The following is a 13,532-nucleotide window of genomic DNA, read 5'->3' on the forward strand; positions in this document are numbered from 1 at the left end:
ATTTCCAAGTCAATATAACTAAACCTACTATCAGTTGATCATGAAACATTAGATTTGTTCAACTGTGTGGCTATGTTATTGTTGGACATGTACCGAAAGCGCAACAATAGGACTCGAACGATTATCACCTTAGCAACAGTAAGTAGTCAGACACAGCATTCCAAATCATTCATTATTTTCCAATTCTAAACCATTTGCAATATGCAAAAATTATTCAGCGCGTTTCTATGAGCAATCCAATGGCATATTTTAACACCTCAACGAACAGGATTCCACTTCAGGTACCGAGACCCAAAAGTGCGATGATTTACCGCGACAGCGACTCGAAGAGTGTACCGAGACCCAAAAGTGCAATTTACCGTGACCGTCAAAGAAAGTCAAGTTCAGTCTTGGTGCCAGGCTGCGTGAAACGGGAGAGATGTTCGTTGTGCCCGACTGCCAGCACAATATGAGAATCAGAGAGCTAAAAAACGCCATGGAATTAGTGGTTGTGATTCCCACAGACTTCCAGAGAGTATGCTACCTGGATAAAGGTAAAATACATATGTTTGATCTCATTTGCTGGTTTAACTGTTGACATATTTTAATAAGAAATGGGAAGTCGTTGTTAATTAATTTCTTAGATGTATTCATTTATTTTTAATGGGTTTAATGAAGTTAGAATCACAGCCCTTATGAATCTCAAAAGTAGGCTAGTAGTGACAGGCCCATCATGGTGAACATTTGATTATAGGGTGTTTTCCAGTTTGCCTAATTATCTAAGGATGTGCTTGTCTGACCAGACCCAATGTATACTCCACCCAACAGGTGACCTTTATGATGACACCACTATTCACTGTAATGACATGGTCCCTGGAACTACTGTCACCCTGATGATCTGGCCTTACGATGGATGGGCTGAGCTTGTGATAGCTGCAGCTACTGGGGATGTACTCAAGGTGATGTGGCATAAAAGAAAAACCTAGAATAGTGTCAAAGTTGCGTCAATTCAAATCTGGCATTGGGAACAAAAGAGGTCAACACGACTTCTAAGATATACTAGTTATTTTAATTAATGCAAAAACCTTCAATGGTAAATATGATGTTTCGTATATACGGGCTCTTTGAAATACCTCGCAGGGCACTTCAGAGAACTAATCCATTGTTCTAGGTTCTTGCTCAAATACTATGACAGAGAGAATTTCCCACCTCTCTGCTGACCAATTAGAGTAGAGACTTGAGCGTGGTTTAGACTTACTCAGCCTATCCGTTGGCGCACAGGCTAGTCCCCCGCCTCTTAGCGCATCCCTGTTTCCAGGCATACGTTCATCATAACAACCTGTCATAGTGAGAAGAGCCAGCTCCCTTAGACACCATTCCTACGTCCAAGGAAGGTTCACAGATCACAAAGAACCAGTATATTCCAGTATCTGGAGACACAAATCCCTATCTCATTTTACCCCCTAAAACAGCTCTTTACATCAATCACAGCTTGCCAGGTGTCACAACCTACATTAGCACAGTCCAGAATGCATTCTTTCTAAGTTAGTCATCCCATCAATTATGAAAATAATAAATCCCCAATAATCCCCCTTTTCACACCTACTAGGGTGTGATTCAAAAAATAAGAAAACACAGGGTGTGATTCATTATAATACAATACAAACAAAAAGAATCACACTTTTATTAATAGGCCATAATGATCCTAAAAAATAAAAACCCTCAGTCCATCTACACCCAACTTGCAAATTGTTACCAGTCATCAAAGAACATCAAACCATAAAACACAGGATTAATAGAACACAAAACATAAGACTATTAAAACATAAAACACAAACAGAGAAGTACATTTTGACTCCCTTTTGACACCCTCTAGGGTGTGATTCCAAAAATGTGAAAGGGAAAATTTAAGATTCCCTCTGTTGACACCATTTATGGTGTCACTCCAAATAACAGTTTGAACAGAATATAAACAACCCTGAGTATAACAGGATATGGAAATTAAATCACATCAAAAAATGTTAATAAACGAAAAATAATAATTTTAACCCTCTATTTCTCCCCTACACCTAACATGTACTGAGTTGGCTACCAGCCACCCAGGAATCCTTTACCTTCACCTCAGGAGGAATAAACAATCACAGTGGTTACTAAAAACACAAGGTAATAAATGAGCAAAAACTGAAAATAAATGCGTGTATATATTTTACTAGGCAAACCATGGATCATCCAACTTGGTCTCAGAGTCAGTGGCAGAGTCACCCGCAACATCCTGGGCCGGCAACAACGGCATCACTCCTGACACCCGCACCACTCCTACCACTGACTTCCTGAGACAGGGAATGATACAAGCAGCACAACACATCAACAATAAAAACACAATTACTAGGGTCAGAAATCCAGTAACCACCATAGAAGAATACTTACCGAACCAGCCACTTAACCAGGAGAACAGCCCACCACTCCCCACTCCAGCCATGCTCTTCATTTCTGCTGACAACTTATCCAGGCCAACTAGGGCCTTTGTGATGCTCCCGTCCGGGCTAGTATTGTTAGGAATAAATGTACAGCATTGTTCCCCAAACATCTTACACACACCCCCTTGGTTAGCAAGCAACATGTCAAGTGCTAGTCTATTTTTCCTAGCCACCCTAGAGGTGGCCTCTAGTTGTTCCGACATTCCAGTCAGGGCAGTGCGTGTGTAGTTAACAAATCGCTGTTGGTTATAATAGATGTAATTTATCCAAGATCGCTGTTTAGCAGCATCTATGGCAGGTCCTATGATTGGCAACAAATGCCACAACCCATCATTCCTGTTGAGTGCCTGGAACTGTAATGGTACTCCCACAGGCACCCCCAACAGGTTAGAGTGGATCTCCTCTCCTGCTGACCATGGGGCACTACGTTTCCCCCGCCTCATTCTCTCTCTGTCTGGGGCTAGCTGGGCGATGCCCAAAAGTTGGTCTGAGGAAACATCAATAATGGTCAGAGGTACAATCAAACTGGCTAATGCACACGTGCCCTGCCAGTCCCCCTTTAGAATCGGGGTTAGTTTTCTATTTGGTCCACAGATCCACCACACATCAGCCACCCCTTTTGTCTGGGTTTTACCCTCTACTGGCCAAGTGCTGTTCATAGTTACATTCACAGCACAGTCCCCTGGTGGTAGCCTACCATAGTTAACACCCTTACCTGTTCCAGTAATGCAACTGTAATTACCTCCATAAGCCTGAACTCCTTCAGATGCCTTTTGTGGGGGAACCTCAGGGAAAATCAAACTTAGGGCTTTGCACAGGGTGGTGTTTGGCAGTGAATGGTAGAACTCTTCCAATATGCACTACCATCCTTCCCCTTCTCCTAAAGCGAATGGGTGGGTTGCCAACCCAGGTCTTGCATGCCCACAGATAACACAATTCTGCCTGACCAGTGTCCTAGCCGTATACCTCATGTATGCCAACCACATATTTTCTTTCCCTTCATAACCAGTTTCTGGCCCCAATTGGTCGCTGTCCATTATATCCCTAACATTAATCACCCGAACGGGGTTTGGTACCTTAGTGGATTGAAGCTGAGCTGGTCCTGGAGTGGTGATGTGGTTCAACTGGGTCTGTCTCTCCCCAGCTGCAGGTTTGGGTGTGACCACGATGGTGAACACACCCATGGTGTCTGGTCCGGATCGTACTGCTGCTAAGGTGTACACACCTGCATCTGTAAGTTTAATGTCTTGGATGGTTAGTAGGATTTCATCGCCTTTACATGCACCCCCTTTTGACCCCTGCACACCCCTTATCATTGAAAACCTAGCTGCTTTAGAAGCATCTCCTATTACATATGGATAGCCTCAACGCCATTCCCAGAAGGTGCCAACATTTGTAATCATAAAATCCCAATATGGACACCACTTTCCCTCACACAGATAAGTACCTCTCTTTAACACATGGGGATACATTTTGTTACAGTTTTCCTTCTGGTTCCAATTGCAACCAGTGTCCCCAATTCCACTAGCCCTATTCCTCCATGACCAGATCTTACATGGTTCTAGGGACATCACTTGAGATTCCCCTTCCTGTAAGGTAATGACTATATTATGATACTGACTGGATGTCACTGTTCCCCATAGGGCCAGCCCCGCTAGTAACCATAACATCTTCCCCGTCTGCAGCCAAGTCCTGTTGTACTTGATCTAGAGTTCTTCCTGGAACTATATCTTTGGCACAATGTGTTCTGTGGTACCACACGTCCTTCTTACTCGTGTTTACCCTCAGCAAGTGACTTGATACCTCTTTCACCTGAAAAGGCCCTTTCCACCTTGGCTCCGTCCACTTCCTGGAATGCACCTTCACTCTCACCCAATCTCCCACCAGGATGTCTCTGTTCTCGTCCGTGGTTTCAACAGCAGGAGTGCGCACTTCCACCACCTGTTTAGACAATCTTTCAACAAGAGAAATTAGTGCCTGCATGTAGTCTGTATATCTGATTTTTGCAATATCTAGCCTAGGCATACTAAGATTGTCTGCTGGTGGCCCTGGCATTCTGCGTCCTGTCATAAGCTCATGTGGAGTCAAGTGGGTATCAGACCCAGGTGAATTTCTCATTGACATTAGAGCAAGGGGTAGGGCATCTACCCATTTCAGTTTAGTTCCGGCCATGATTTTGGCCATTTTTCGTTTCAGCGATTGGTTAGCTCTTTCTACGAGTCCCTGCGATTGGGGGTGGTACACTGACCCAAACTTGTGGGTGATTCCTAGGGCCTGCTCTACATCCCTTAGGTGTTTATTCTTGAAATGGGTACCGTTGTCAGAACGGACCATTCGCGGGACCCCGAACCTTGGAATGAGGTCTCGCCTCAGCCACTTAATCACGGCCTTTGCGTCTTCTCTTGCTGTGGGGATGGCTTCCACCCATCTGGTGAATCTGTCCACCATTACTAACAGGTACCTTTTTCCTTCCACTTTGTTGTCCTGTCCCATGTCCGTGAAATCTATGCAAATGTCTTGAAATGGTGCATCAGGTATTGGGAAGCTGCCTATCACTGCTCCAAGTGACACTTTGTTGTTGTATTGTTTGCACACTTCACAGCTCTCTGATGTCTCTCTTGCCATGTCCAACATGTGTGGATGCCACCATGCTTTCTCAACTGATTTTACGACACTTTTCCATCCTCCATGAGCCTTCTCATGCTCTTCCCTTAAGATTGATCTGAGGAGTTTTGCAGGTCCCACTGTTTTTCCTGTGTGAGATCTCCAAATCCCATGATGGTCTTGCCTTGCTCCCTGTCTGCTCCATACGTTCTGTTCGTAGGCGCCTGCTGCTTCTTGCAACTGTCTTACTGTGTCTGTCGTCAACTCCTCCTGTCCTTGAGTGGCTCGTTTTGCACCATCTGCTGGGCATTGTATCCTCCTGCATCTTTTGCTGCTTGATCAACCCGATCATTTCCTTCACGCACTCTGGTGCTTTCTCTGCTGTGACCTTTGCACTTCATTATTGCCACTCGTTTGGGAAGCTGGATTGCATCAATTAACTTCTGTACTTCAATCTTGTGTTTGATGGGCTCATTTGAGCTGGTCACAAATCCTCTCCTCATCCACTGTGGTCCATCAATGTGTGCAATCCCATGTGCATAGGCAGAGTCTGTGTAGATGTCCACATTCTTTCCTTCACTTAGTTGTAGAGCTCTCCTCAACGCCCTAAGTTCAGCTAGCTGTGCTGAAGCTTCATTGGGACCAAGTTTCTCTGCTTCCATTACTTCATGTCCTCCTTCTGTGTCTTGTTTCACCACTGCATAGGCAGCAGTGTTTCCTTCCTTTGGGTCCTTTGACCTGTAGCAGCATCCATCAGTGAACAGGGTGATTTTGTTCCCCTCCAAGGGTGAGTTTTGCAGGTCCATTCGGACTTTGATCTGTTTGGCTGCTCTATCCTCACAGACATGTGGTTCTCCAAGACCCATACCATCGGTCATATTGGTTGCTGTTGTCACATATGTAATGTGCTTTGCAGTGATGGCCTTTGTTATGCTGGATTTTCTTTTACTGGACAGTGTGAAACGTTTGGAGCCTATAAAAGCGGTCACCCCATGATCTGTATTGATTTCAAGTGGATGTCTCATCACAATGTGGGCTGTTTTACCTATAGCTTTTGCAATGGCAGCCATGTGTCTGGCACAGTCAGTCTGTCCTGTTTTAATGTTGTCCAGTTTCGCGCTATAGTAGTGTAACACTCTTCTTTCCCCCTTTTGTTTCTGATACAGGATGGAATGTACATAACCATCCTGCTCAGAAACATCCAAACAGAATGGCGTGGTGTAATCGGGTAAGGACAGTGCTTCAGCCTGTGCCAGCGTCTGTTTGAGTTGGATTAAAGCTGCCTCTGCTTCCAGAGTCCACTTAAGGACTTCTGTGAGGTTTCTGTTTCCTGCTTCTCTCAAGATTGCCTGCAGTGGTTCCACTTTAAGGCAGTATTCTGGCACGTGCATTCTGCTATATCCAGTAAGGCCAAGAAATGACAAAAGGTGTTGTACAGTAGTAGGTTTGGGATGTTCCAAGATGGAGGTCCTCTGAGCCACAGACACAGCTTGTCCCTTCCCTGACAGCACTCTTCCCAGGAACTGGACACTTCTCCGACAGCACTGCACTTTCTCTTTCTTTACCTTGTATCCCTTTTTGGCCACCAACAGGAGAAGGGACTTGGTGGCCTGCAAACAAGACTCAGCTGTGGGTGCTGCCAACAGAAGATCATCAACGTATTGGAGTAGTGTCACCCCCTCAGGTAATGTTAGTTCTTCCAAGTGGCTCTTCAGGATAGCGTTGAAGATTCCCGGGGAATCGCGGTAGCCTTGTGGAAGTCGGGAATACGTAAATTGCTGCCCTCTATAGGTAAATGCAAAAAGTGGCTGGGACTCTGGATGTAATGGGATGCAGAAAAATGCATTGGCGAGATCCACTACTGTAAACCAATCTTGGGTGGGTGAAATGTTCTGTAAGGCCAGATATGGGTCTGGTACAGGTCGAACATCTGGTACAGTTACTTCGTTGATTGGTCTGAAGTCCTGCACCATCCTCCATTTCCCAGTGTCACCTTTCTTTACTGGAAGGATGGGTGTATTCCACACAGAACAGGTTGGATATATAACCTGTCCTTTTTGGAGTCAATTCCCCTCGTCTTCTCTTCACTGAGAGGGTATTGAGATTTGTGAACTGGGATAGTGAGTTCACTTTCTTCTCGAATGGAGACAACCACTGGTTCTACATCAACCAGCCCCACATCTTCAGCACTTGTTGTCCACAGTTCCTCTGGTAGTTGATTGAAAATGTTATGAGTATCCGGATGATCAGTCATCTCCCTGCCATGGTAACGTGATCTCCTCACAACCTCTGGTTTTGACACATCATCCACATTGAGTTTAATTCTCCATACTTTATTTCCCTCAAGGAATGCGCTTTCCACGTTGTAACAAGAGGTTTTGTTCCACCGTAGGCAACTTGCTGCCTTTACCGCTGGTCCCAGAGATCTTGCCTCATATCCAAATCCCACGAGAAGGGTAACATGCGGCACAGAATCACTAGGAAGAGCAAACCATTTGTCTGTGAGTACCACGTCTCCATCCATGACCATGCAGCTGGTAGCCACTCCTTCTTTGAGTATGTACATATAATTGCTGGTCACAATCGGGCGCCTATCGTCCATTTCCTCCTCCCAGGCTTCATCATATGCTTCATCCAAGTCCCTGGTATAGTTCATTGTCATGTGCGGAGGGTCCTCAGGTGGATAGTATGCATTTAAGGTCTGTATCCAGGCCTTCCATAGTTGGAACTCTCTGCATACTCGGGGAGCATCAGGGTCAGTATCCATGAGCTTCAGCCAGTAAACATATGCTTCCTCCTCATCTTCCTCGTTTAGGTGTGTTCCCACATATAGCATGTGAGGGGGGTCGGAGAGTTTTTTCATGATTACTGGCATGAGATCATCTATGGGCGTGATGGATGCATGTAGACCCTCCTGGTTACAATAGATACTACATCCCAGTTTGGAAAGCAGGTCCCTCCCCATGAGCCCCATTGAGCATTCCGGGTTGTATAGAAACTGATGGGTAACCTGTTGGTCATCCCATACAACCTCCAATGGAACTGTGTATGGCTTTCTCATAATAGCCCCAGAAACCCCAGAGAAAGCTTGTGTTTTGGTAGTGAGTTGATATGTTGCTTGTACAGAAGACCATGTACATCCTGTATCAATCAGCATATTATGTTGTCTTCCTCCAATCAAACATGTCACTACCGGCTCTGAACCTGGTGGGAAAGTGTAAATGTTGGTGGTGGGATCCTTATGGGTTTCTGGGCAGCTTCATTGGTAATTGTGTTCGTCACCCAGCCATGACATGCTGGGCAGGAAGGCAGCGTTAGGCACTGCTGGGTCTTGTTTTCGGTTCTGCTGTTGTGGTGGTTGGTGCTGCTGGACTGGCATTCCTCCTCCTTGCCAGTTTCCCCATCCTTGCTGGTATCTCGGTGCTTGTCTTCTGGACTGTCCCATGTAACCCCTCCCTCTTTGTTGTCCCTGTCTTGGGAGCTGACAATATCTTGCCTGGTGGCCATGCATCCCACAGTTAAAACACCCTTGGTCAGCGTATCTAGGGGTGTATCCCTGTTGTCGTGGTGGTACATAGGGTTGCTGGTATGCGAGTGCACCATATCCAGGAGGACCAGAAGGTGCCATCATTCCCGTCATTGCCTGTATTACAGCAGTAACTGCAGCAGCAGTATCATTTCCTGGTGCAGGAGTGGTAGGATTAGATGTTGGGGTACTGGTTACCACCATTTGTTTTCCTGGCTTGTCCTCTGTCAGTTGCTTCTTCAGAACCTTTTTCTGAAGTTGTTTGAGTTCATCCTCTTCCTTTCGCTTACCCTCTCTCCATCGTTCCACATGGTGTTGTGCTATCTCGGTAAATTCCGGAATTGATTTTGTGGTGATTGCCACAACTTTTTCACATTCAGCTCAAGCCTGATCCGGGAGTCCCCCCAGGCAGTTTGTCAGGAAGAGGTGTTTCATGGTGTCTTTTCCTGGTTCTTCATTCCACGCTTGCCTCCAGAGGCACTTAGCCCTCTTCATGTATGCTGGTATTGTTTCATCGTCATTCAATGTCAGAGTTCTCATCAGTTCGGGTCTGGCCTGGGTAGGATACTTCCTCCTTATGACATCCCATACGTCACTGCGGTGGGGGTCAAATCTTGTAGCCGACCCCACTTGCCCTCTCAGTCCCCCAGAGGTCATTATCTCTCTGCATTCCTGGTCTCCCATACACCTGTTCATTACAGTAACCATATCACCTATGGTGAGTTCATCCGCTGCTGTGAGACTCTCAAAAGACTTCACCCATCTGTGTCCAGATTCTTCAGGTTGGGGGGGACTTCAGTATTTTCTCAGAACCTAGCCATATCTCTCTGGATATGTGTCAAAGAAACAATACTCAATGGTACCAAGGTTTTAACATCACCTTCACCACAGGTTTACATGTCACAATATTGTGCTTATCTACTCATAATAGTTTCATAATTTTGTTCACTTACATCAGACAGTTGTTTCACAAAATTAATTTGAATAAAGCCAATTTGCAGATCTTTAGTTATTTAACAATAGGTATCTGCTTACCTTCTTTAAGTTGTCCGGACCTTTTGTGAAACACAGTCCAATGAAAGAGATGACCAATGGGCCGGACAGTACCCAGCGAAGTCCCTTCTACCAGATCACGTCGGGGTCGCCAATTGTCAAAGTTGCGTCAATTCAAATCTGGCATTAGGAACAAAAGAGGTCAACACGACTTCTAAGATATACTAGTTATTTTAATTAATGCAAAAACCTTCAATGGTAAATATGATGTTTCGTATATACGGGCTCTTTGAAATACCTCGCAGGGCACTTCAGAGAACTAATCCATTGTTCTAGGTTCTTGCTCAAATACTCTGACAGAGAGAATTTCCCACCTCTCTGCTGACCAATTAGAGTAGAGACTTGAGCGTGGTTTAGACTTACTCAGCCTATCCGTTGGCGCACAGGCTAGTCCCCCTCCTCTTAGCGCATCCCTGTTTCCAGGCATACGTTCATCATAACAACCTGTCATAGTGAGAAGAGCCAGCTCCCTTAGACACCATTCCTACGTCCAAGGAAGGTTCACAGATCACAAAGAACCAGTATATTCCAGTATCTGGAGACACAAATCCCTATCTCATTTTACCCCCTAAAACAGCTCTTTACATCAATCACAGCTTGCCAGGTGTCACAACCTACATTAGCACAGTCCAGAATGCATTCTTTCTAAGTTAGTCATCCCATCAATTATGAAAATAATAAATCCCCAATAATAGTCTACAGCAGTCATACACAGAGACTCTCTATGGCTCAGGTCAATATTGATCATAATAAAAAAAGAACCATCATCAACAAAAATAGGAAGGATTACTTTTATGCTATTCCAGGTATTCCTTAAAGAGGTAGGGTTTCAAGTGTCTCCGGAAGGTGGTCAGTGACTCAGCTGTCCTGGCGTCGTGGGGGAGCTTGTTCCACCATTGGGGTGCCAGAGCAGCGAATAGCTTTGAATGGGCTGAGCGGGAACTGTGCTTCCGTAGAGGTAGGGGAGCTAGCAGGCCAGAGGTGGATGAACGTAGTGCCCTCGTTTGGGTGTAGGGTCTGATCAGAGCCTGAAGGTAAGGAGGTGCCGTTCCCCTCACAGCTCCGTAGGGAAGCACCATGGTCTTGTAGTAACAACATCTCACAGCTGTTATTACAACATGTAGACCTTATTAACTTCACTCTTCCCTTTTTTTAGGATGAACATTTCTACTTTTCACACATAAAAATGACTATTTCCTCTTTATTTCACGTAGCTCAAGAGTGTGATGTCCAAACCAGCACCGCCAAGTTCCTCCCATCCCAGTGCTATGGGTTCTATGGGTGGAGCTCCCTCCTGGCTCTCTCACCGTCTCTTCTCTGCTCTGTTCATCAGTGCCCACCGTGGACACATGCCCGCTGTCCGCTCCCTGCTCCAACAAGGTACCCACCACCGCAGAGGCAAAACATCTGGATATCACCGGCGCACTGGAAAAACCTTGTATCTCACTTTGGGTGATTTTGATCAATTATTCTACATCAATTGAATGTAGACATCCCCCTCAGAGGTGTCATGCCCATATCGGGCACATGTCAGGTGCCCCCTCAGATTTGTCATGTAAAAGACATTTGCAAAAAACATGTAATAATCTCTGTAATACTATTAGCCACTTAGCAATTTTATGAGGTTGGCTTTAGCTAGCCCAGATAGGTTCCCGATCTCCCAGCTACCAAGAAGCCATTTCAGGCTATCAATCAAGTAAGAGTAATTAGCTTGTCTAACTAGCTTAGCTGGCATGCCTGCTGGCAAGGTTGGTAGACTTTAGAAAAGCAAGCAGTAACTAAATGTACTGAATATTTTACCTAGATTTGAGGAAGAGATGCAGAGAAGCATATTTAGTTCATTTAATAAAAGAACCACCAGTCAGGATGATACAGACAGTTCAAGAGTTATGCTTAGAGATGCAGAAAAAATTAGTTTTTTATTCTTTTTTTTTTTACATATAATTAAGTATAGTGATAATGGCTCTAGATTGCAGGAAAAAGCTGTTTCATGTGTTTGAAAAATGCTAAACTCTTCAATTTATGGACAGAGGACCTGGCAGCTCTTCCTCTTCCACTGGCAGGAGCGGGCGCAGGGCGTGCGCCTCATGCCTCACCTGGACGAGACTGAGCTGTTCGCCCACTAGAAACATGACTCCCAGCTACGCACCTGGCACCGGGGTGCCCACGCCCAGAGATACATGGCCCACCTGCGGCGCTGTAGCTGTGTGGTGGAGGGCAGGGTGGAAGTGAGGCAGCTGGGGCCACTGCAGAACACGGCCATGAGGGCCCAGGCAAGGAGGGCGTGGAGGGGGGACGTGTGACCAGAGCTGCAGTTCAAGAACAGGGCGGGTGGCCAAGAGCCTGGTCCTGGAGAGCCGTGCACGCAGGATTTTATTCCAGCCCAGCACTAACACACCAGTTCCTAACTACTCTAGATTGAATCGCATGAGCAGTCGGATCATTTGAATCAGATGTGTTAGTGTTGGGTTGGAACAAAAACCTGCTAACAGACAATGTTTCCCCCTTCATAATTTAGTCAGAAGTCGGAAGTTCGCCTACCTCTCCCACATCTGACGTTGAGTAAGCGCTCGCAATGGCTCTGAGCAGTAAGACTTCCTTCATGAAATGAGCAAGAGGCAGACAAGTAGATGAACTGACAATTATAATCAAGATGAACCAGTGAAAATAAAGGTGCAGCAAAAGGGTGCAATTGCATTAGTCAGATGGTGAAATAAGACGTCTGGAGAAACCTGGACAACAGAATGTGACACTGCTTATAGGTGAATAAAATAAACCAGAGAGATACATGAGAACAATATGATAAAAAATACTAATACTGTATGATAAAAGCCAATTCAAAAGGGAGTGGTAAAAGGGGAAGAAAGTACCTTTTGAAGCTTAAATGATTGTAGTCATGTGAACTGTTCTATCAAACAAATGCATTGCCGTTGCACCATGGCAGCATATACAGGGGAGTGATAGTAGTATTCATCTTTGATGTATCATTTGCCCTGCATAGAAATATAGATTTATAGATTTCAATGGTGTCTATTTTGATAGTCACAATACTCTTGTATACAGTGGGGGAAAAAAGTATTTAGTCAGCCACCAATTGTGCAAGTTCTCCCACTTAAAAAGATGAGAGAGGCCTGTAATTTTCATCATAGGTACACGTCAACTATGACAGACAAAATGAGAAAATAAAATCCAGAAAATCACATTGTAGGATTTTTAATGATTTTATTTGCAAATTATGGTGGAAAATAAGTATTTGGTCAACAACAAAAGTTTCTCAATACTTTGTTATATACCCTTTGTTGGCAATGACACAGGTCAAACGTTTTCTGTAAGTCTTCACAAGGTTTTCACACACTGTTGCTGGTATTTTGGCCCATTCCTCCATGCAGATCTCCTCTAGAGCAGTGATGTTTTGGGGCTGTCGCTGGGCAACACGGACTTTCAACTCCCTCCAAAGATTTTCTATGGGGTTGAGATCTGGAGACTGGCTAGGCCACTCCAGGACCTTGAAATGCTTCTTACGAAGCCACTCCTTCGTTGCCCGGGCGGTGTGTTTGGGATCATTGAAAGACCCAGCCACGTTTCATCTTCAATGCCCTTGCTGATGGAAGGTTTTCACTTAAAATCTCAAGATACATGGCCCCATTCATTCTTTCCTTTACACGGATCAGTCGTCCTGGTCCCTTTGCAGAAAAACAGCCCCAAAGCATGATGTTTCCACCCCCATGCTTCACAGTAGGTATGGTGTTCTTTGGATGCAACTCATCATTCTTTGTCCTCCAAACACGACGAGTTGAGTTTTTACCAAAAAGTTCTATTTTGGTTTCATCTGACCATATGACAATCTCCCAATCCTCTTCTGGATCATCCAAATGCACTCTAGCAAACTTCAG

At 45.1% G+C, this 13,532-nt stretch overlaps 1 pseudogene across 1 annotated transcript; it reads left to right on the forward strand.

Moving 5' to 3' along the window:
* The first annotated feature begins 227 nt into the window (after positions 1–227).
* Positions 228–11,942, forward strand: LOC311125669 (ankyrin repeat domain-containing protein 60-like; annotated as a pseudogene). The gene is made up of 5 exons: positions 228–533; positions 808–938; positions 10,854–11,019; positions 11,130–11,194; positions 11,766–11,942. The product of its transcript is annotated as an ankyrin repeat domain-containing protein 60-like (transcript).
* Positions 11,943–13,532: the final 1,590 nt, after the last annotated feature.

Source organism: Coregonus lavaretus (genome assembly GCF_964263955.1).
Source record: "Coregonus lavaretus genome assembly, contig: HAP1_SCAFFOLD_1266, whole genome shotgun sequence".
NCBI classification, from domain to species: Eukaryota; Metazoa; Chordata; class Actinopteri; order Salmoniformes; family Salmonidae; genus Coregonus; species Coregonus lavaretus.